Source organism: Triplophysa rosa, linkage group LG23 (genome assembly GCF_024868665.1).
Source record: "Triplophysa rosa linkage group LG23, Trosa_1v2, whole genome shotgun sequence".
Classification (NCBI taxonomy): Eukaryota; Metazoa; Chordata; class Actinopteri; order Cypriniformes; family Nemacheilidae; genus Triplophysa; species Triplophysa rosa.
In genome coordinates, this window is record NC_079912.1 from 1904769 (window position 1) to 1930559 (window position 25791).

At 40.1% G+C, this 25791-nt stretch overlaps 1 protein-coding gene across 8 annotated transcripts in view; it reads right to left on the reverse strand.

Moving 5' to 3' along the window:
• The window catches only part of LOC130546692 (ankyrin repeat and fibronectin type-III domain-containing protein 1), a 76289-nt gene that overhangs the window by 36347 nt on the left and 14151 nt on the right, over nt 1-25791 (reverse strand). The gene's annotated exons all lie outside the window — the stretch shown is intronic.

A 25791-nucleotide genomic window follows, 5' to 3' on the forward strand; every position in this document is an offset into this window, starting at 1 on the left:
GAAACCATCCAGAACACCCCGGAACCAATGCAGGACACCCCTGAAACCATCCAGAACACCCTGCAACCAATGCAGAACACTCCAGAAACCATCCAGAACACCCCGGAACCAATGCAGGACAGCCCTGAAACCATCCAGAACACCCCAGAACCGATGCAGAACACCCTATAAACCATCCAGAACACCCTGCAACCAATGCAGAACACCTTAGAAGCAATGCAGAACACCCTAGAACCCTTGCAGAACATCCCAGAAACCATCCAGAACACCCCGGAACCAATGCAGAACACCCCTGAAACCATCCAGAACACCCTGCAACCAATGCAGAACACCCCTGAAACCATCCAGAACACCCCGGAACCCATGCAGGACAACCCTGAACTAATGCAGATCAAAACAATAAAGAACAGCTTAAAAACATTGCAGAACACCCTAGAAACCATCCAGAATACCCTAGAAACAAAAAGAGAAGACAAAAGCTACCACAAAGAGGCAAAATAACACCAAGAGGACCTAAGCAACTGCATAGCAACAAATGTATTCCACCTGAAAAACTGAAATGAAATCTAGTTCAAGATATTTTTAGGATGGGGACAGAAAGACAGAATACATTTTGTTTCACGAAACTGATTGATGTATCATGTAATTTATCCTCACTAGCATTCAGTTAGCAGGTAGCATCACATCCTTCCAAATATATTTTAATAATCAACCTGCTCCACCTTCTGTGTTTTACAGACTTTAATTTGATTTTCCGTATGAAATTACCTTCCTGAAACATTAAGTATAAACAGCTGCTTTTCCTGCATGTGTTATTTTAATGTACAAGAAATCGTTTTTTCATTGAGGCAGAACTGCAGGTGTGCAGGTATGAATTATTCATTCATTCATTCACATCAGCCACTAATTTACCCCTTTATCTCTTTATATGACGCTGTTTCTCTTTTGCTCTATTGATTGAGTTTAAAGGATAATGAACTGCTCTTGAAATATTCTTTCAGAAGCTTCTGGTGCAGGTCACGCATGCTCCACTGAACGTAATTTAAAACACGGGATCACCGACATAGCTGATTCTGGGTTCGCTTTTTGTATTAAACTGAAATTGTTTCAGTGTTTAAGCAACAAACAATGCTTTCATTGTTACAATGCATAAACCAAGTTTCAATGTAATGCTACAGTTCAGTTTCGCGGCTTGTGAATTTGATGTGCCAGCTGATGCAAAAAGTATTATAAAATCACATCGCAGCAGCTAAATTGTTAAAGCAAATTTTAACAGTGAGATAAGAATCTTTTGAAGCATGTTAGGAACACCAGGGTAATATATGCCCCAAAACCTAAAGAAAACAATAGAAAAATCATTATATTTTGTTTAAATAAAATAACACAACTTAAAGTAATTCAAGGCCAGCCGAGTTTTGTATATTGCCATTTTTGTTTTTATGGCAAATGTGAACATCTCCGATTAACAGGTGAACTGAAGACAGGTGAAACAATCCAGGTAAACAAGTAACATCCACAGGTGAGTAATAAAACGACAGGTAACATCCATGGGTAAATAATATTCTACAGGTAACATCCACAGGTATCAAAATGGTCAAAGTATTGCACGGCATAATACAACTGACAATATAAGAACGAAGGATAAAAAGAATTGAAGTATTACCGTTTTCTTGTGAAGTTATCAGGGAGCAGGCAGAGAGGGACATCACAGTGTTATGCCGGTGGTGATCTGTTTGCCGCACGAGGCAGCATCGCGTGTTCCACAACAATGCTCAGCTGCTCACAGATGCACCTGCATGTTAATCGGCCTAATTTCCGGCACAATCGGCCGATGCCGATTCATTTAAAAATCCCCAAAATCGGCCTGATTAATCGGCCGGCCGATCAAGTGTTGTGGACACATAGATACACCAAGTAAAGATAAAACAGATGCTTCTTACATCTAAATGTAATCAAAAAGTAGTCAGTTTACGTTACAAGAAATGTGTAATCTAAGGGATTACATTACTGACTACAAATTTTGCCATGTAGTTTGTAGTCAGTAACTGATTACAATTCACAAGTAATCTACCCAGCTCTGCAAACCATATATCAATAGAAAGCTTATTAATTCAGCTTTCAGAATATTTAAAAATCTCAATTTCGAAAAAATTGACCCTTAAAGGTCTTTGGACATACAGTTCGAAGTTTTCGTATGTGTTTTTCGTATTTGGCTCTTGTTTGTACGGTGTCTCTGAATTGTTATAAAAGGCCAATCAAAATGCTTGCTATGGATGCGAAAAACGCATAAAATCGAACCCGGTCTGAATTTTTTTATGACGGACAAAAATATCGGAGGCAGTGTGTAAATGTGATTGACACAACATGAGGTCGTATTTATTTTTTAACGTGCGGAAATTTCGGACGCAAATTTCGGACTCAATGTGCAATGGGCTTAAGACTTAATTTTGTTGTCCACAAATGTAAAAAAAGTTACAAAATTATAACTTATTTGCTGTAAAATATCATTTTCCAGAAATCTGTGTTTTGTTAAGAAATCCTTTTATATTCCTCAGGTCAGGTTTGTAGTGTTTGCATCTATACAAGGGACAGATTCCAGAAGAGATGTCTGCTGAAGTCGCCATGACAGCAGTTTCTTAACCAATCCTAGAGCAGTGTGGCACCCATGAGCTCCCATAATGCCACGCAGGGATAAGTGATGCTGAATGGGTGGCTGTCATTCAAAAAAGACAGTTTATGTACTAATGATGCGATATACATTAATATATAAACATGCAGACTCACCAGGAGCCTCTTTTTAAATTCTGTCTTTAACTACAGTCTCAGCAGACACGTATTAACAGCCCCCATCAACTAAATGAGGTTCTTCTCATATGCAATGGAAAATTGGACAACACGTGCAGTATATAATATGAAATGGAAAATCTAAAAGCGTCTCTCTCTCTCTGTTCGCTTGCCATAATAATCTGCAGTCTAGATCCAGTCTGCACGCACGCCTGTGCCGTAATTATAACAGAAACAAAAACACTTTCATAATTGTTCTCCCATATTTTCTACAGAATGCGTGTTCATTTCACACTGAAATACAAATACACAAATGGTCAAAAGTTTGGACATACTTTTTGGACTGAAAGTATATTTCTCTTGATTAAAAAAACCTTCTGATCTGAAGGCGTCTGTTTAAATGCTTGAAATGGATTTTGTAGATGCCTGTGTAGGAATTTCCTGACAAAGCTAAAATGTTTGGAGCTGAATCAGATTCAATTCAATTATACCATAGGTTGATCAAACAAACTCATTGCATTGGTCATGCTTGTCTGGATGGACAAAATGAATTAACCCAAAGACATACATTAGCTATGAAACATTACCTTATTGAATAACTGGGTGAGCGGAAAGCGGGTGTATGGAAGAATAAATGAGGCACAGATCTGTGTTCAGTGTCACTCATCAATTAACATCAACACGACATGAGTCAGACTCTAAAATCTTACGAGCATGTGATGAGCACCCGTGTGTGTGATGGGTGTGGCTAGCAGATTCTAGTACCATGGCTTGCGGTTACTGTTGGGAGCGACCGAATGCTACCCATAAATCTTTGCAGCGTAGCCACCTCAAATCAGGGTAATGGGGCTGTAAGACATGTTGTCATCTGAACTGATGATGTCATTGTAAAGCAGAGCGGTGAGACCGTCAGACACCGCCACACGCCACTGATTTACTGACTGCTACACAAGTTCACATATCTACAATTCCTATCAGTTTTCTCTGCACGTATGTGTTTATTGTGGGTGTGGGTCTCTCAGCGCTGCCACGTCTCACAGCACAAAGCCAACAACACAAAAATCATGTTCATGTCACAGGTCTACAAGAGCCTACAATAAAAGTTCACAAATATACATTGTAATCAAATTGCCTTTTAAAAACAAACACATATTTTATACTTAGATTGTACACTATTTCCATGTCACTATTTAATTTTGTCAGGGTCAGACTGTATATACAGTATATACAGTATATATATATATATATATATATATAATTATATATGTATATGGGTCAAAGACGTTAAGATGTCCACGTCAAAAGAAATTTACAAAAGTGATTTTATGTCAATAGAAAGCACATTAAAGGGGGGGTGTCCGATTTCCGAATTATGCTTGTTTAGACAAAGTCGGGCCGAGTACCAAAACAACCTTGAAGCCAATCAGCAGTAAGGTGCACAGTGCACAGGACGGACATTAGTCGAGCTGAGCGCTGACTAAAGCGAAAGATGGGGGTAGGGGTGTGTCTGTTTTGGTGATTTGAACATCAACAACGGCTAAGAGAAATCGGACACCCCGCCTTTAAATGTATGTAAAATGTCTACTTTATGGTTTCAACTAAGTTTTTGGAGAATAAAATGTCAAAATTTGGTTGAAATAATGTTACATTGTCATTCAGTGTAAGACAATATTTACAGTATGTACAAATTCAAACAACATGCTTATTCTGACTTGTACATATTAAAATATATAAAAGAATAAAAAAATATTATTGACAAATGGGCAAAACCCTCGGATAGTGGCACATTTTAAACAATGTAAAATTACAAATAATTAGCATTTGGGGTGAAAGTAATTAGTCTTTTAATATGTCATGAATAGATTTTTGTTGTAAATATGCCTGATGACAAGATTGTTACACTGAATGACATTTCAGCAGGGTTTTTCCTGCATACTGTATAAAAATTGGAGGCGGCCGCCTCCGTCAAATTTCGTGCCGCCTCCGACTCTCATCGGGTGTCTGTCATCAAAAAAACACTGCGTTCACTCAATGGACTGTCATTTGTAACTGCAGTTGCGGCATTACGCCACTACGGAGGCGCTGTTTCATGATTAAGTGCAGTGAGGCGCTGTGGACAAAGTTGCTGTTTATTTTCCTCAGTTATATTAGGAGCACTATTAGCTGTATTTCGTGGCTGTTCAGGTGAATATTGTTTATTTTGCATTCTTGTATGTTCAATTTCTTGAATTTTTTTCTTAAATTAACGTAGTGTTCTTCAGTGTAATGTTTTAATTGCAGATGTCTCGTTGAATCCGTTTACACAACGTACACTGTACACATCGAGTTCGCCTGTAAGAACACACAATTACATGGTAACACGAAGCGTCGGCGCCAATAGACCGTTTTCACGATGACGTCAGTTAACTTCCACATTTAGCAAAGCAGTGTATTCCAAGTTCTGGTTCGCCATCATACCGGAGATTTCTCAGTAAAATGCTATGTTTAACATATGTTTAACATATGTTTAACAAAAACAACTGGAATCTAGCTATCAGGACTTATAGCAAGAATATGACTTGACTAAATAGTGAAGTTGACGATCACCAGCAGATGGCAGTAGTGCAACACAATGGATGTAAGTTGCCGGTAAAAAACAAGAAGTTTTGATCGTCGTGAGGAAATAATAACCACTGAGCCTTCACTAATAAACAAGTAAAAGAGATAACATTACATCTCCTGCAGAGAAGTAGCGCAGGCGGAAGTAAGCAAACACTGCTTCAGATGCGTGATGTCATGTGAAAAGGGCCTATAGCCCTGTGGTTAGTGCGCCGACATATAGAGCCAGTGCACTTGCGCTGGCGCTTTCACAGTTAAAGTGGACCTTAACCTCGGCTTCTGTCCATAGCAAATCCCGCCTTCTTTCATGTTTGGCCACCTCAATTAGATTGATATTGACGAGCTCATTCAGAGTCCATATAAATTAAACTTCATTCGGTTTCGACACAGCAAGGTAGACAAGTAATGTTGTACATTATAAATTAATAATAAGAGTGTAAATGATTATATGTATTAAAATTATTAAATAGATGTCAACTAATTGGGACAATAAAGACCTCTCTACTACCCTTAACCTCACTATACACTATTATTAAATACCTGAGCCAGGAAAAACCCTGTTCAGTGGGCGTCTTCTGTAAATCAGGGAAAAGTTGATGATATTTATTTTTTGCTCAGAAAAACTAAATCAAAATGTAATTAAATTAAACAGAAAACCTTTAATTTTTTTAACAACAACAATTTAAAGCAGTATACACTTATTGTTTTTATGCTTAAACCCTTTTTCGCCTTTGACCCATATACAGTATATAAATAAATATTTATTTCATATAAGTTTATAAAATAAATATAAAAATGTGAAATTGCCCAACAATAATATTAGAAGTTTAAATTTCACAAAAAGTCATAATTCATTCAAAATGAACTAAATTAACCCCAAAGTGATTCCGTGAGGCTTTGGGATCATTTGGAAAAAGTGCTGGTTTGTTTACACTCTGGTCTTTGTGAGCACACGTGTGAGCGTGTCAGGATCTCTATCATGTCCCGTATGCAGCGTTAGGAGAGATCTCTGCTGACACTAGAGGAAAACTCATTTTGGTTTTGAGTCGGAGCCAGACATGGAGCCAGACAGAGAGATCGAGTAAAAGAGAGGGAGAGACGGTCTGATTCGCACCTCTCTGTTCCCACGGTATTTGGTTTGTTTACGCGGTCAGACACAAAAACAGTCACACAAACACAGACACGCACAACAACAAACCGCACTCAATATTTCTGCAGGATTATCAACGGGGAACATCTTTAAACACCAAATTACCACTCTACAAATTCTTTCTTTCTGCGTTTATCTCGATTTCATTTACTAATTCAACACAAACTGCATATTTTTATTGCCAAAGCGTTTGATGCAATGAGAAATAGCACAACAAGTAAAACAACCGTAGTGCAAATAAAAAAGTCATGTAATTACTTATTTTCCCACAGGTTTAGCAACAAAACACTTTTTCTGTCTGCTACTGACCATAAAAAACCCTGATAAGTTATGATAACTCAAAAAATATTTGTGGAAACTGATTACCACAAAACCTTTAAGTTGATAAACTCAATTCTTTTGAGTAAAGAACACTAAACACATACGAACAGTAAACTCACAATAATAATTTTGAATAAACTTCATTTTAAGTTTCACTTTAACAATTATCAATGTTGTCATGAAGGAACAACAGGCATTTACAGCTGTAGCATTACCAATGTAATGCCTTCAGTTCAAACAATGAAGATTGAAATGAGTCTGTTTTCCTGCTAAGCAAATGCTCTACTCGTCTGCACAATGGTACCTCATTTAACTCGCTAATCTTACAAATCTCTTTAAATGACAGAATAGAACAGAATACTAAACATTTATAAGCCTCCTCACGTTGCAATCTTGATATAAATACATACAGTAACACTTTATTTTGAGATTTACTTCCATTATCAAGTCCACACAAAGCATGCTGGGAACCGCTCTGCCGTTATTTGTTAGATAAATTTAAAATCTTCTTATTTTTGTCACTGGAACTCAAAATCGTTAAACACACTTAAAAGTTGTAAGTGTACTTTTTCACAGTTTTGAGTACAGTTCGCTTATTTTTATAGAGTAGAGTAAACTGTTCAGGACGAAACTACTGGTTGAGCTGATAAACAAACAAACAAACAAAGATTAGAAACAACAGCAGGGGTGTGTAAATAATGATCATTTTTATTTTTAAGTGATCTATCTCTTGAACTAATTTTCACAACACAAAAGATAAAAGTTCTCTCTCTGTCTGTGTTTTAATCTGTTCTCCAGTGATGTTTATTTCTGAGTCATGGTGGGTGATGCGACATCTAGAACCTGGATCTGCTGAATACCTGAAGCTTGAGCACGTAAACACACTCACACATTCATGGCATTTTGGAAGAAAATACCACAGACTCCACAGCTCAGCAGAGCTAATAAATAAAGGGGTCTGGGCGCCACCTCAAACCTTGTGTGTGTGTGTGTGTGTGTGTTTGTGTGCTGAGGAGATGCAGCTCTATGGAAAACCTACAGGTCTAAAGTTGCATCACCGGAGAATCCCTATCTGTCTCTCTCTCTCCTTTACTGGCCGTCGGTCTGTAACTGAAACTCTGAGCATGCTCTGTGACCTCCATCTGTACTGAAGGGGACAGTGTGTGTGCGTGCGCGTGCATTTGTACAGCCACATAAAAAATGAACATACCAAAATTATTTTATGATATTTAACTAGTGACAACATTTCTCACAAATTCCAAATGAAATTATTGTTCTGTATTTGCATTTATTTGCAGAAAATTGAAGCGGGATAAATGGGTCAAAGCAACAAATAAGCAAATAATGCAGTGTTTGCAGATCTTAGATACTGCAAAGAAAACCTGTTGGGTGAGATTATGACATTCTTGAGATTGTCGAATGGAATTGCCACTAGGGCTGGGCGATGTGTTTAAAAAAATCATCGATAATCGACTTAAAAATCATCGTGATGTCCGATCATATCAGCTGTGATTGACTTCATGCAACGTTGCACAGACGGTCGGCGTACTGATGTCATACGCCCATCAATCTGCGGATACGGACCGGGAGGGAATTCGTTCCGGACTCGCCAAGTGCCAAACAAACACGTGCACACACAAACACACAGGCGCGCCACACACACAAACCAGTGTTGCAGTGACTTTTTTCATCAGGTAAAGTTCGTAGATAAACCATAGCTTTTATGCAGTAGAAAAATGTTTCCAAAATTCTGTCACTGTTACTGACTTCCTGGGCATATGAATATTAACGTTCACGCTAAAACCTACATCGCATGATAATGTTATAACGCGTATTTCCATTATTATTGATTATCGTCTGGTATCTGTCTGTAATCGCCATCGGGATATTTGCGAGACATCGGCGATATTCGATAACATAGTCACATCGCCCAGCCCTAATTGCCACTATACATGCAAAAAAGCTAAATTGGAGTGATCTCGTAATGTTTTTTTTTGTTTGCAATTTTTTAGAATTAGAAAATATCAATGCAAAGTGATGTTGGCACACGAGCGATTCCAGAGGCTTTCTTACTTCAAACTTCTATTTTCTAAAGTCATAGTTTTTACTCACCTGGTGTTAAGGTGTTTTAGTGGATTTATAAAGTCAATTCATCTCAAGATCACACAAATGACTAGCAGAGGAAACATGATCGATTATATTTATTGCATTTCCATTTTAAATCTAATCTAGATTTTTTTTTAAAGTGTGCGTTCATTTTTTTGACAAACAAATGCCACTTGGTTTGATATTTCACTTTCATATCATTTAAAAGCAATGCTGATTGCTATAATTCTAAATGTCTAACATGCTAATGAAGACTCCATCATATATCAGGGCTTTTTGGTGTCTATCCATGTAAGATGTCACAATTTCACCTGCAGTTTTGAGTCGTGTCAGTTCTCAGAGCAGAACGTCTCGCTCTGATGGGTCTCTCCACAAACTCAAACGCGTGCATGAACTACACAGACCTTCATTCTGACCAGCACAACTGTGCATAGCTGTCCCACATTCTGACATCCACCATCAGACGTTCGGCCCCAAACACACATCCTGCGATGAGCACACACTCCTGGCATCCAGAATCTATATCTACAGCTACAGCTTTCAGCATTCAACAAACGCTTTCATCCACAGCATCCTGATGCTCCACACTCTCAGAGCAGTCAGAGGTTAAGTGCTGCGCTCAAACACAATAGTGCAGGATCTCTGTAAATCTCTGCTTGATCAAACCCATGCCAGACTTCATCCTGTGACCTGTGGGCTAAATGCCCAGATCCGTTACCAGGACAGCTCCACAAACACACAGTAAATGAGTCCAAAAATCACACAAACTAACTAAATCACATCCAAATCAGTTTGATATTTATGCTGAATAGTTCACATTTGTTCAGTTCATTTAGTGTTATTGCACTCTGATCCCCCCAAAAATATCAAAACAGACCCTTTTTGCTTTTCTAATACACAATCCTGGTAAACCCTTTATTTATGTGTGTACGTAAAAAAAAAAAGTGTGTTTGCAACTTTGCATAATAACGTAATAAACTGCTCCGCATCTGTCAAAGTTGATGTGACCCCTCCCTACAACCACCTGTCATATAGAGACTAATATTAATTATCCAATCAGTTCAGGGATGGATACATTCAATTGAGACTCACAATTGTTTCTGTTAAATATTAGGTTTCCAAGCCCAGAAAACAGACTAATAGTATTGTTGTCTATCGATCAATTTCATTGATTGATTTCCTAACAAATGCTTGTAAACAGAGTTGAGATGATTTGCTCGTAGACAATATTTGCTATTTGTTATATTGCTATATATATTTGTTCAATGTACTAAATACCGTTATACATTTTGACAGCCCTATTTATTTCGATAATAAACGATTGCATTTGATCAAACAGTAAGATTAAAGAATGTCAGGGTGTGGTGCTGTGGGGTCATTTCTAACAGACAAACAGATGTACAGAACAAAGCACCGCGTGGCAGACAGCAGAGATAAAGAGATATCAGGCCTCTCTCTTACACTATCTCTCTACAGACCTCTGTCAACTCCTCCATCCCTGCATTAGCCCTCCTTTCATCTCCCGGCCATTCACCGCTGCTAACTTTCCACTGGCTCCACATCCCTCTCCAGCCCTTAGAACCAATCAGAACGCTCGCAGCGCTGACTGTGCGTGAATATAATTTTCCCAAAATTCCAGAGTGGAAAAAACTTTCAAGACCTGCTGAGACCCGATCAGTCTGTGGAATCTCTGGGATTTGAGATTAAAAGCTTGAACTATGAATGGACATACACCTGTGTGTGTGCGTGTGTGTGTGTGTGTGTGTATTTAACAATCCGTCAGGGGCAAATTTGTTACCAGAAGTGAGCTAAATCTGAAATAATTTTCCTTTGAGGACATTTAGGTTGTACTCATTCATAAAAAACACTATATAAACAAATGTTGCACATAAAAAACATTAAATTAAATAAAAGTAAATGTTGTTTTTTATTATGAGGATACAAACAAGTACTTATGATTAGCTGTATATAAAACAACAGAAGTCTATATATTACGTCCTCGTTTACATCGTAAATAAATAAAAATCAATATTCTGGTGTTAAAAAAACGTACCCATCACATGTACATTCAACAGCAACTATTGAACAGATTGAGTGTTTAAATAATTCATAATAACATGTTTGATTGCATGTGTGTGCGTGTCAGTATACACGTGAGCGTGTGTGTTACTATGGAGTCGTGAATATGTAGTCCATGCTAAAAGTGTTTTATACTGGAATATTTAAGCTCTCTAAAGTTAGTAACAGAGCAGCTATCATCTGCGCCACTACAGGGACCTGCTGCATGGAAATTTGCTTGCGAACGCCTGTGTGTGTGTGTAGACAGGTCTCAATACATTCCATTCCTGTCTTAATGGGGGCTTACAGAGGCCTTTGAGTGTCCGTGTGAATAAATAGAAGCCGACAGCCCAGAATACGTCTGTTTCCTGGACGCGATTATGCCAAGAGTGCGCGCACACAATCACACACGCACACACACACACACACCCACTGACCTGTACTATACCTGCACAAAATCTAATTTCATACATTATTCATGCACCCAATCAAGTTTTCATTAGAATATGAACATAAAGCATGATTAATAAACAAATGGAGAGGCTCAGAGATGACGTATTTTGTAGGCTAACCCGGAAGTAAGCGCCACGCTGCTTCCTTCGATCGAAAGTCTATGCATTTTCCCCACAGACTTTTGGAAGATCGCAAAAAATAAGCTCTGTGATTAACAAAGGTTTATGATGTTTGTACACGTCTTGTCTATCAGGATAATCTTTACAAATTAACACAACATTGTTACATTTGAAGCCGAAATACAATCGTCAGAAGTAAAAAGCTAACACGATGCTATAAACAGACTACACAACGTCACCACCACCAAGCCTCTTTCAAACTTTATTAAAAATGTGTTCACTGGTAAGCAATTACTCTGTGAATGAATCCGCATCTACGTTTTAAGAGATTTGTGCCCATGTTGCATTATTTGTGAGCTTTACATGCGCGATGACATCTAACGTCCCCGCCAAACGAAGTAGTCGCTTTTAGCAACTTGTTAGCAACCGCCGTTTAAGACACAACAAGGCTTTAAAAAATCACAAGCGGGTTATAATTGGTGTGTTTTATGTCATAGAATAAAACGTGAAAATATTTAGAGGTTTTGTTTACCACAGACCTTATTTCGGGCGATTTACCAAAAACCCTTTCAAAAAACCCATAGACATTGGAGCGATGGAACGGAAGTCCTTAAATGCTAACTCGCTTCCGGGTTTGCATACAAAAATACGTCATCTCTGCGGCTCCCTATGAGCTGCTTTGTTTTTAAAGTCATGAGTTATGCGTTTAAATCAATCTAAATCGTCACATACAAACTAAATGTTTAAATGACAAAAACATTCATGAATGTTTCACTGTTATAAAAGTTTAAACTAAAAACATTATTGTAATCCAATTGGATTTATATTATTATATTATTTATTTATATTATTAACCTGTGCACTCAAAGTGTGACAATAGTGTATGTGTGACAAAAGTAATGACTCCCTACATTTGAAAAACATGATACAAGTTTTCACATTCTAATATTTATAAACACTTTGAGGCAAACAGCCCAAGTCAGCACATACACACAACACACAACAAGTGTGTACACACGTATGCATGTACTGTTTTCCTGTCTGATATTTCCAATCTCATTTACTGAATAACTGGTGTTGTCATGACAACGGGCAAAAGATGGAAGACAAAAAAACGCGTGTGTGTTTGTGTATGACAGATTTCTCTTGAAAGCAACTGGGCTGTTTGCAGGATTACTTCATAAATCACATTGATGAAACCGAGCTCACGTTGCTTGACTATTCAGATATTCATGTGGCTTTTGTGATTTTTAGATTTCTGACTTGATTCCTTCATAATAACCAAATCCACTGGAATAGAAACTTCTGACACATGTGACCTATAACTTCATAAGATTGATCAAAAGCGTGATGAGACGCATGATAACTGAAGGTCTTTCCTTTGAAAATGAGATTTGCCCAGTTAACGTCCGGCTCTCCGACACAAAAGCTCAGATAGTCTTTGTTATCTCGTTGCGCTCAGGGTTCTTTGAAGAGCGTCTCTATTTCTGACGGTGTCAAAGTTCCTTCACGCTCGCCGGTGAACGTGACGGGAATGACAAAAGCTCTCTGAGGAACATCTTCAGAGAGCGGTTGACTTAACAAACACCACAAATTACTTTTTTCTCATCTTCTGATCCTTCCAGAATGGGTAAAATCTGAAGCTGCGTTGAATTAGATTTGAAAAGATCTGGTTTAAAGATACAGATTCAGACATTGATGTCACAGTATGGATTAGGGCTGGGTATTGATTCTGATGTTCCGATTCAATTCGATTCGAGTCAATGATTATAGATTTAATACAAATGATAGATATTTCTAAAAAAGAACAGTAAATATCACATAACAATGGTGAATTAAAAAATGAAATGAAGAGACACAAACCTGTATATTAAACTTTAAACACACTTGGGTATATTGAAACAGAACAGGTTATTTTACATTTAAAGATGGGGTATCATGCTATGTCATGCATTCTGACTTCTTTACACTGTTAAACATGCTGGCTTCTCATGCTTAACATGGTCAACTTGTTAAAAAACGAGTTGGACGTATGACGTAGTATTTCTGTACATGATACACTACCCTAGCACTCCAACTTGTTTCGGAAAGTTTTTTATAATTCTGGATCCCTGTGTCGTCACACGAGCGAGACCCGCTTACTATCAAGATTATCTGCGCTGCATCAAGATGGGCTGCGCTGCATCTCGTTACTCTTGCGATAGTGAAGTATAGGTGTGTCTGTTTGTTCACTGCATTTCAGTGATAGATGTTATATAAACGGTAGAGGTGTGAACCTACACTAGTGTCATGGTTTGGTTCGGTTACGATTATCATGTCATTGATTCAGTTCAATTCGATATTACGATGCGTTGACGATGCACTGCATCCTCAAATTTCAATTTTACTAGTTCACAATCACATGTATACAATTTTGTCAATAAATACAAGCAGTCAGATATATGAACTGAACCTTTAATTTTACCTGCTCTTCTTCGATGTATCAAACATCAAACATTATCTGTCACAAGCACTACATCTTTATCCGATAACGGCATGAGACAGTAGCTCTGCCAGATGAGCACCCATGTGAGACTCATAAACTGCTCTCGTTTGCATTCACACTGCCACCAAAATCTGATTTTTTTTGCTCATATGTGACCCAGATCTGTTTACTGCATGACAGTGTGAACAGGACAAACCACATAGAATCCGATCTTTTTTAATCTGATTTGAGACACTTCCATATGTGGTCCTAAATCAGATACAGGTCTGATGTTTCTGATCTGATCTGGTCAGATCTGAGCAAAAAATCTGAATTGAGCATTAAGGCTTGCAGTGTGAACGTAGTAATCTCCCAGTCCTCGCTAATGTAATGTGCCGTTATTGTCACATACGACTCTGTCGCAACCGAAGTCCAGGAATTGCATGTTATTGCAACTGGATGAGCACAGACAGCAGTGGCACTAATTCAACAGCTCAGGGTGAAAACGGCTGACATGGTTTCTCAAGTTAGTGGTATTACCCCCTGCATATTTTATTTGTGCATGACAAGATTTACACACAGCTTGTGTCCTGTCCAGGTCGTGCTTACTAGGTTTTTCATAAAAGCCAAAATGTGCCCAGATGTCGGCTTTTAAAGTAGTTGGAGCATTTTAAATTACCCGCGTCTCGCCTACCTCTGCCATTGTATGCTAAAGCAGCAAAAGCACGTATGCGACATGACGTCAGAAAAACGTAAGTACGTTATAACCGGTTATGGTCTGTTACTGAACCGATACCGAATCGTCCTCGTTTGCATCGCGATGCATCGTAAAAACGATTAATTTCGACACCCCTAATGGTGGATATAACGCTGGATTTGTAGATTGTTTGAAACTGATAGATGGTATAAAGGTATTTCAGTAGCAAAACTTGAGAGCTTGTACATCTTAAATTGAAAACTTGTAAATTAAGTATTTGTACTTGTATGCTAAAATGTACACTCGCAGTCCCAATGTGAAAACCCGTAAAGTAAATATCTGAAGTTGAATGTCGAGATTTGCACCCGTAAACAATAATCACAAACCTGTGTTCTGAGTTTAAAGCTGCAGACAAATAGACCCAAATGTATAAAATGGCATTTGCAAAAATAAATCGACAGGCACAAATGTGTAGTGCACATTTGTACTTACTCATAGATTCAGATTCGCAGTGCAACCACAAATAGGCACATACAACTTCTCAAACCTGTCACTGCAGTTTCAAATCTTCCCGCCTTGACTTTTGCTACTACTTTCGCGATAAACCCGTTGCAAAACTAACTTAAGCTCAGAGGCGAGAGAAAGAACGGCATTTGATGACGTCATGTGGCTGAGCCACACCGCCCCCTAATGGTTGGGAAAATCACAATGAAAGGAGTTTTTAAATCACTAATACAGTACTTAATTTAAGATGAAACTCTAAATCAATAAATACATTTTCCGTAACAAAAATACTACTTACGGCCTCTTTTTGACTATAAATTAACTTTTCTATTTTATTCTCTTTTATATTACTGCAGTATATCTTTGTTCTATGTTTGTCCTTTATTATATATTTATTGCTTTTCTACCCCATCTGCAAAATATATTTTTTTACAGGTACATAGGCTACTGAATGACAATAAAGATATTGAATCTGATAAGGGTGGTGCATAAATTAGCAACCTAATTAACAACCTAACTTAGCTGAAGCAAGTTCGTTGACGATAATGATCAAAATTAACAACAGAAAATGTACAGTCAGCCTGTCATTGTGTAAGGCTCCTATATCAGAATGATCAGAATCAGTTCTTGTATAACACTGAAGAGGTTTATTCGGCAATAACAACCGACTGGATGCATTATCCTGCGGCTAGTAATTATCACATGAGAAAATAATTGTACACTAAATATTGATTAAATATGTTTAAGCTCATCTGTTAAAAATCCAAACCTTCCATGAGAAAAGAAACTTCCAGGTAAACCCACAACCCCAATACTGTATATGGTGGCATTGCACAGTCCTGCATACAATTTCTGTTCATTTTCAATGTCTTTACATATTGAAAATAACAAAAAATATAAAAAAGTAGAAATAGCTCAAAAGTGCAATAATGGTCAATAATACATTATAACTAAAGAAATAATAATTCTCAAGGGTTAGGCTATAGAATCATGTTGAACTGTGTAAATGTACATTTTTATATAGTATATCAATGAACATTATAGTAGAAAATGTAGTCAGCCTGTCATTATATTTTAAAACAAACAGTAGTACACAACGGATTATCGATAGTATACAGAATGATATCATTAAAATACATTACGAAATGATATATATACAAGATAGTATAAGTCATGGAATAGTTATTCATGATAGTATACATAAGTGTGATGGTTTCGCTTTAGTTGAAAACTGTTTTATTTAAACATTATTTAAACTATTATTTGCTAGATCCTTTCATTCTGATTTTCCAGCCATTAGGGGGCGGTGTGGCTCAGCCACATGATGTCATCAAATGCCGTTCTTTCTCTCGCCTCTGAGCTTTCAAGTGCACAAGTTAGTTTTGCAAGGGTTTATCGCGAAAGTAGTAGCAAAAGTCAAGGCGGGAAGATTTGAAACTGCAGTGACAGGTTTGAGAGGTTGTGGATGCCTATTTGTGGTTGCAATTCAAATCTGAATCTAGGAAAACGTGTAAATATGTGCTATGCATTTGTATCTGCCAATGTATTTGGTAAATGCCAGTTTACACATTTGTGACTATTTTTCTGCAACTTCAAATTCAGAAGACAGATTTGTGAGTTTTGTCCAGGAGTGCAAATCTCAACATTCAACTTCAGTTTTTCCCAAGTTTTCACATTGGGGCTGTGAGTGTACATTTTAGTGTACAGGTACAAATACTTTACAAGTTCACAAACTAAAATCTACATGCTCTCAAGTTTTGCTACTGAAATACCTTCATAGATGGCGTGGTCCCAGTGCTAAAACATGCCGGACATAAACTGCCCGTGGTAAGTCAAACTAAGTCATACGTCTGTTTTGATGCGCAATCGCCGTGTATGTGCATAATATACAAAACAGGAAGGGATTAATGTGATGATGTGTTGCTTGCTCGTGCTGTAGTTCCATCCCACTCTCCCCACTAGTCCCACCTCTAGCAGCTCATTTTTTTCCAGAAATAATTGTACAGCTGCATCTCTCTTTTATAGATTGATCAAACTATATAGTCTTCGAAGATACGACGTATGCAATACTACTGTATAGGCACTCAAGATTAATATGAGATTGGCAGAAACTGCCTGTGATACGCAATCTTTAAGATACAGTATAACAAACACAATTTCACAAAATTAGCCGTAAAGAGAGGCTGCAATCATATGAACCGCTGCCTTTTATGTGAAGGTGATGTTAAGTTCGACGACACACCCGCATCCGCCATGTTAATTAAGCAATGAATAAACAAAATGCTCCCTGTTGTAACATCCACCGGTTGTAAAAAGAAAAGTGACATCTAGTGGATAGTAGTAGCAATAACATTCACGTTAATGAATGTTCAGTGCTTGCGGAAATATGAAAGAAAAAAAATCGATTCACAGCTTTTGAGAATCGATATTGAATCGACTGCATTTTAAAAAACGATTAATCGATTTTTTGATTTTTTTTGCCCAGCTCTAGTATGGATGTTGTATTTCTAACTTATATCACAGGCACCGGAAGTGAAATGCAGTTGCAAAAGGATCTGCAAAGGCGTAAGAGGGCTCAAAATACACCAGAGCAAGTCCACGTGTGGACAGGGATGGATGCATGCACACCGCTCACACGACCGCCTGGTGAGACGCAGGAGAACCCTAGGCAGGAAGCACACCATAGTCCTAGTGATCTCTCAGTGCCGGCAATCCTCCACGATCACACAAGGAGAGCCTCCAACGCCATTCCAGAAAGCCCACCCCAGCCAACGAAGGAAAGAATCAAGTGGCCCAAAATGAGTGATGGGAAGGAGTGGTCCATGTTAGATGAAGATCTGGACAAAGTTCTTGGAGCGGTTCAAGCAGGATCAGCGGAAAGGAAGATGGATTTACTGACAGCCATCACCTATGTGGCAAAGGAACGGTTTGGAACAGTGCTAAGGAGAGAGAATAAAGCAAGACCAGAAAAGCAGGACAACAGAAGAGAAAGAAAGATCAAACAACTTAGGAAGGAGATCAAAACCCTGAGGAAGCGATTCTGGCAAGCACAGGAGAAAAGGGAGGAATAAAAGAGCTGACAGCCAGCCTCTGCAAGCAGCTCATCAGAACGAGAAGAGCAGAGAGGTTCAAACAGAGGCGGAAGAGCCCAGTTTATAAAGGACCCGTACCGCTTCACCAAATCACTTCTGGGGGAGGCGAGGTCCGGGACTCTAACAAGTTCCAAAGAGGAGGTGGAGCAGTCTGTTGAGGAGTCATTCAGTGACCCGACAAGAGACGATGCCTTGGAAGGAAATCACAGGTTTACTAACGTCGACCCACCTACCACATCCCTCAGCCCAGAGTGTCCAGCATGGAGAGAGGTTCAAGAGTTAGTCAAGCACGCAAGATCATCTTCAGCTCCAGGTCCTAGCGGTACACCGTATAAAGTATACAAAAAAATGCCCTAAGCTCCTTCGAAGGCTGTGGAAGCTTATGCGGGTAATTTGGTCCAAGGGAACCATTCCAACAAGCTGGAGAAGGGCGGAAGGGTGCTTTGGGCCCAAAGAACAGGGGTCCACAAAGATCAGCCAGTTCCGAATTATGTCCCTACTTAGGAAAGATTTCCTTTGCTGTGCTTGCAAAGAGAATGAGCGCTTACATCACCCAGAATGGATATATTAACACCTCTATCCAGAAGGGCAGTGTTGAAGGGTTCTCCGGGTGCCTGGAGCTTACAGGGGTCCTCAGCCAACTCATCCAAGAAGCGAAGGAGAAGAAAGGCAGCCTAACAGTTGTCTGGCTTGACTTTGCAAATGCATATGGGTCTATTCCCCATAACTTGATCCAAGTTGCTTTGGACTACTACCACATCCCACATAACATCCAGGGCATGATTCAAGATTCAAGATTCTTTATTATAGTCACCATACATGTACAGCGAAATTTAGAGCAATCCATACGGTGCAACAACGCATAAATTGGTGCAAGCTACCAACTAATATATAAACCCTAAAAAAAATACAAAAAAAAAAAAAATACAAAAGACAATAGTAGAAACAGTCAGATATTGCACAGAAATATTGTACGGTGAGCAAAAAGTGCTGCGTGATATTGCACACAATAAAAGAGAGGTCAATGCAATAGAATATACAGAATATGCACACAACACAACTAAATAATATACGATGTAAATCAACAATAGGTGTTGTTAACCTACGTTGTTATTATGTGTGTGTGTGCTGGCGGTGTTCAGCTCCTGTATAGCGCTGGGGTAAAAGCTGTTCTTCAGTCTATTGGTCCTTGATTTAATGGACCTAAAGCGTTTACCAGAGGGAAGCAATTTAAACAAATGATGTCCAGGATGGAAGTGATCCTTTAAAATATTTGCTGCCCTTCCAAGGCTGCATTCAGTGTAAAGTTCCTTTAGGGAAGGCAAAGGGACAACCAATAATTTTTTGTGCTGAATTGATCACCCGCTGGAGAGCTTTCTTGTCTGACGCTGAGCTGCTGGCGTACCATGTAGAGATGCAGTAAGTTGTCACACTTTCAATGGCACAGCGATAGAAGGACACTAGCAATTGCTCTTGCAGATGATTCTTCCTCAGTGTCCTCAAGAAATAGAGTCGCTGTTGTGCTTTTTTGACCGCTGCAGAAGTGTTTGTTTTCCAGGAAAGATCCTCAGCGATGTTTATGCCCAAGAATCTGAAAGCCGGAACCCTCTCTACGCAGACCCCACTGATGTTCAATGGTGTAAGGTTTGTGTTGCGCTTTCGGAAGTCAATGATGAGCTCCTTAGTTTTTGAAACATTCAGAGCCAGTTTATTTGCCGTGCACCATTCTGTCAGTCTCTGAATTTCATTTCTGTAAGCTGTTTCATCTCCTCCTGAGTTGAGTCCAACTATGGTCGTGTCATCTGCGAATTTGATGATAGTGTTGGTAGGATGGATTGGAGTACAGTCATGAGTATAAAGGACGTAGAGAAGTGGACTCAACACGCAACCTTGTGGGGCGCCTGTGCTCAGAGTTAAGGTGGAGGAGAAATGGGAGCCTAACCTTACCATCTGAGGACGGTTGGTCAGGAAATCTTTAATCCAGTGACAAATAGATGGAGAGAGACCTAAGACCAGCATCTTAGCTACTAGCCTGTCAGAAAGGACTGTGTTGAACGCTGAACTATAATCAATAAAAAGCACATAGCTGCCTGGGTGTTCCAAGTTGATCAATGCTGTGTGCAGGGCAGTAGCAATGGCATCTTCTGTGGCTCTATTGGTTCTGTATGCGAACTGATGTAGGTCGAAAGCATCTGGGAGGCTGGCTTTGATGTACTGCTGAACAAACCTCTCAAAGCACTTCATAATAACTGGGGTAAGTGCAACTGGATGGTAGTCGTTAAGACTACTGATGACTGTTTTCTTCGGTAATGGAATAATTATTGCTGACTTCAGGCAGGATGGAATGGTGGCTGTTGACAGGGACAGGTTGAAGATCTTTGTGAAGACTGCAGAGAGCTGATCCGGTCACTCCATCTGGGCCTGCCACCTTCCTAGGATTGACAGCCCTGAGCATACTCCTTACCCTGTGTTCCTGTATTGTGAATGGGGGTGCGTGTCCACTGGGGACAGGTGTGAGTGATGTGACCGTTTCTTTCGCCCTCACTTCAAAGCGGGCAAAGAAGTAGTTGAGTTCTTTTGCCAGCGAGACATTAGCATCAGACATTTTGTGATTAATGGTTTTGAACATTGTAAGGTGTTGAATCCCCCGCCAAAGTCATTGTGGGTCATTGTGAGTGAAGTGGTCCTCAGTCTTTCTTTTGTAGTCTGCTTTTGCAACCTTGATGCTTTCTTAAGGTTGGCTCTGGCTGCACTGTAGAGGGCTTTACCTCTGGTCTTGAAGGCAGCATTACGTTCTTTTAAAAGTGTCTTGACCTCTCTGGTCATCCATGGCTTCCTGGTTAGAATAAATCCAGATGCGTTTGTCAACAGTGACATTGTCGACACAGTTCTTAATATAGCAGAGTACTGTCAATGTGAACTCCTCCAAATCCTGATTATCAAAGACATCACAGTTGGTTCTTTCGAAGCAGTCTTGGAGCCGAGAGGAGGCTCCTTCTGGCCATTCTTTCACAATCTTGGTAGTGGAGGACATTTTCATTCTTAAAGGGGTATATGCAGGGATTAAAAACACAGAGAAGTGGTCTGACTGCCCTAAATGAGGCAGTAGAATTGACCTGTAACCTTTCTTGACATTTGAGTACATCTTGTCCAAGATGTTTTCCCCCCTTGTTGCACATTTGATGTGCTGGTGGAATTTGGGAAGAACTTTTTTTAAGTCTGCATGATTAAAATCTCCTACTACGATGTGAACGGTGTCAGGATGGATAGTCTGATTGGAGTTTACAGCGTACAACAAGTAGCTTTGAGCTGTATTTGCGTTAGCGTCAGGTGGGATGTAAACAGCCATAACCAAAACAGCGGCAAACTCCTGAGGCAGATAGAAGGGCCTGCATTTAACAGTTAAGTATTCCAAGTCAGGAGAACAGTGATTGTCTATGATTTTTGCGTTGGAGCACCAGTCTTCATTTATGTAAATGTAAAGCCCACCACCCTTTGTTTTACCAGAATCTTTATTTCTGTCCCAGCAGAACGCAATCCGCCCAGCTAGCTCCATAGCTGCGTCAGGTATAAGCGGGTTCAGCCATGTCTCTGTTATAACAAGAAAGAAACAGTCCTTCATGATATTGTTCGTGGCGACCAGTAGTTGTAATACATCCATTTTGTTGGCAAGTGATCTGGCGTTAATGAGAAATACATTCGGAAGCGGTGGTTTAAGTGGTTGTTTCTTTAGCCGAACTAGTAGTCCCGACCGGCATCCACGCTTTTGCTTTCTGTGTCTCCTCCGCCTTCGTAGAGCCGATAACAATCCATGGAGAGCCCGGTGTCCTGGATATCTCCTCCGGTATGTTGTGTTACTCCATAAATTCACTTGTAACTGCTTGATTACATCGAAAACCAATGTTTAAGATTTCTTGTCGTCTGTAACTGTATTTCGCCTGACTGATTTGAACAATTATAAGTAAACAAACAAACAAAAACACCAACGAAAAGCACCTAACGGGAGAGCTTAAAGCCGCTGCGTCTGTGCGCGCCGCCATTGTGAACTTCACCAGTTACCTGAGAGACATCAAGCTACGATTCCAGTCTGCCAAGTTTACAACAAAGTGGCAGCCAGTGGAGAAGGGGATAGTGACAGGATGCACAATCTCTCCCATATTGTTCATCATGGGAATGAACCTGATCATCTCTGCAGTGAGTACAAAGTCAAGAGGGCAGAAGACCGCAGCAGGATGTCAACAGCCAGCAATCAGGACATTCATGGATGATCTTACCGTGATAACACCAACTCACGTGCAAGCAAGATGGGTCCTGGCAGAACTGGATCGCATGGCCACTTGGGCAAAGATGGTCTTTAAGCCCAAGAAATCAAGGAGCCTGGTGATCCAAAAGGGTAAAACAACTGGAAGGTCCGAGCTACTTGTTCAAGGGGAAGTGATCCCGAACATCCAGGGGAACCCAATTAGATGCCTCGGAAAGTGGTATGATGATTCCCTGTCAGACAAGAACAGCATCTCCAGCACCGGAAAACAAGTTGAAGAATGGTTGAAGAAGATTGACAAGTCTGGCCTGCCTGAGAAATACTAGTGCTGGATCTACCAACATGGCCTGCTCCCGAGACTCGTGTGGCTTCTCACTGTATATGAGGTGATCCTATCAACCGTTGAAGAAATGGAGAGGAAGTTCAACAAGCACCTTAGAAGATGGTTGGGAATACCACCGAGCTTTACATCCTTGGGGCTCTATATAAGGTCGGGCCATAAGTGGGCCGCCAGCACGGCAATTAACCAGGCAGAAGGTTCTCTTAGGATCAAAGACATCATCGGAAACCCTTGCACTGGAAGACAGGGTCTAGGATCAGCACATTTCCAGCAGTGGTGAAAGTCCAGCCCTAGGGAGAAGAGAACCATGATCCAGGATGAAGCTCGCAACTCAAGGCGCCTGGACGAGGTGGAACCTCCCCAAGAGAACAATCACATGGAGTGAACTGTGGGGGCTGGAGCCCTTCCGTATATCCTTTCTACTCCGAGCAGTGTATGACACCTTACCAACCCCAGTCAATTTGCACAGGTGGGGGAAGACCTCCCTCTGTGCAGGTTGTGTGGCGGGAAAGGAACAATGGCGCACATTCTGTCAGGGTGTAAGATCGAATTGACACAGGTGAGATACAGGTGGTGCCATGATAATGTGTTGGCAGTGCTCGCAGACATCCTGGAGCAGGAAAGGAGGAAGAAACAACCAGCCAAAGCAAGACCACTGCTGAGCACCACTACCTTTGTGAAAGAGGGCCAAAGACCTGCCGTCCACAGCAAAGTCAGGCAGAATCTCCTGCAGTCAGCCCAGGGATGGGAAATGGAGGTTGACCTCGGGAGAAAACTCCACTTCCCCGAGGCGGTACTGTCTACAACTCTAAGGCCCGACATCATCATGTGGTCTCCAAAGGGAAAGAAGAGCATCCTGGTGGAGTTGACGGTACCGTGGGAGGAGGGCTGTGAGGAAGCTGCAGAGAAGAAAAAAGGCAAATACCAGCAACTCGTCCAAGACTGCCGGGACAAGGGGTGGACAACATGGCTGATGACGGTGGAAGTCGCATGCTGAGGATTCCCAGCTCAATCTGTGTGGAATCTATTGACAAAGGTTGGACTGAGAGGCCACTTGAAGAAAGCAGCCGTTCGTAGGCTGGGAGAAGCGTCAGAGAGAGTCACCTGTTGGCTCTGGCACAAGAGAGAGGGCACAAGCTGGAAGCCTGGAGGAGAGGGGCAGTGACCTGGCCAGTCACTGCTGACCCGCCAACATGAGGGTGTTGTGGTTAAGGGTCGAAACACCCAGAGAAGGTTGGGGACCACCTAACGACGTCTCTTCCAGGCCAAGGCTTCATCCATTAGAAATGGGTGTATGTTAGCATCATAGATGTATTATACAACCATCAACATCAAACATCACTCTGACAGGCTAAAAACTCAATTCGCAGTCTTTAAAGTCCCTGTGAAGAGGAAGTTGCGATCGTTTTTACTTCCGTATTTTCACGCATTTCTGAGTGAAATGGAATTTCTAATGAGAAAAATAGTGGGCATGGCTTTCGTCTTTCTCTGCGATTTGATTGGATACGTATAAAAACAGCCATTGCATTTTGAAATGGAACTGGCAGCAGACTGACAGTTGAAGGGGAGGAGTTAACGGATGCTCTGCCCAAGGCGTCTTACATACGTCATTTAGGATGGATAGGCACTACAGGAAGGAAGTGTATTTTCAGATTTTAACTAAAGATTATGAGGGCACACAAATTTAAAAAAGAGAACGACCCACATTGATAAACTATTTGACAATAAACACTGCAATATTTCATGAAAAAATAGGCATTGTAATTTATTATTTCACTGGGACAATGTTACAAAACATGTTGGTCGCTGAAATTTGCATTGCACAGTGCGTTTATGCGTGCATGCGTTTGATGAAATAGATTCAGAGACAGAGACACATATTTATAAACACACAAGCATGCCACACACACACACCTTGTAGTAACTCTCTAGCAGAATTTCCAAGGACTGTTTGTAAGCATATGAAGGGCATCACTCTTTGAGTGTACCGCTGGCATTTAGCCACACACACAAACACCAATAAGTGTTAAAAACAAAATGGAGTCTGTGACAGAATGCTGCAGACTATGAAGTCAAAAGTAAAAAACACAGGCCGTAATAAATCTACCCACTTCAACTCACAATCTGTCTATCTCAAAGGGCTGACGACACTGAAAGTGACCACAGTGATTCACTGTCAATCTGACATGACATCTGCAGTGGAGACCATCTGCGGCGTGATGTCATCAGTTTAGTTTCAACCATTATGTTACTATGAGAAATATGTGTGTTCTGTAGTTGTAACTCTATGTAACAGCAACAGTGTATTCTCTCATATTTCTGAATTTGCGCCGAATTGTCTGCGCTATACGCGATCTACAATAAAACGATCATTCGCATTTAAAATAAAGGGCTCATAACACAACAACACATTGATGAGAAGAGCAACAGCCGTAAAGGCTGTGCGCTGCATGAGACAAACAAGTAGGCTAATATAGCCAAAATCACCTCATATATCCGCTCTTTAATGTAAATGTATGGTGATTTTGTCAGACGATGTTGCGTTTATAAATCAGGATTTTGGCAGCAGTTAAAGTAACAGCTGTTTGGATTAAACACGAGATGTTATTGGGTCGTGTTTAGTCACTATTTTATACTCGTTTTATGTCTGACAACAAAAGAGATAATGTGTGAAAATAGCATTGAGTTAAATACAACATAATACAGTATAATTTCCTGTAGCTCAGTGGTAAGAGCATGGCACTAACAACGCCAAGATCGTGGTTCGATCCCAGGGGATTGCACATACTTAGAAACAAATGTATAGGAAAATGCAATGTAAGTCGCTTTGGATAAAAGCGTCTG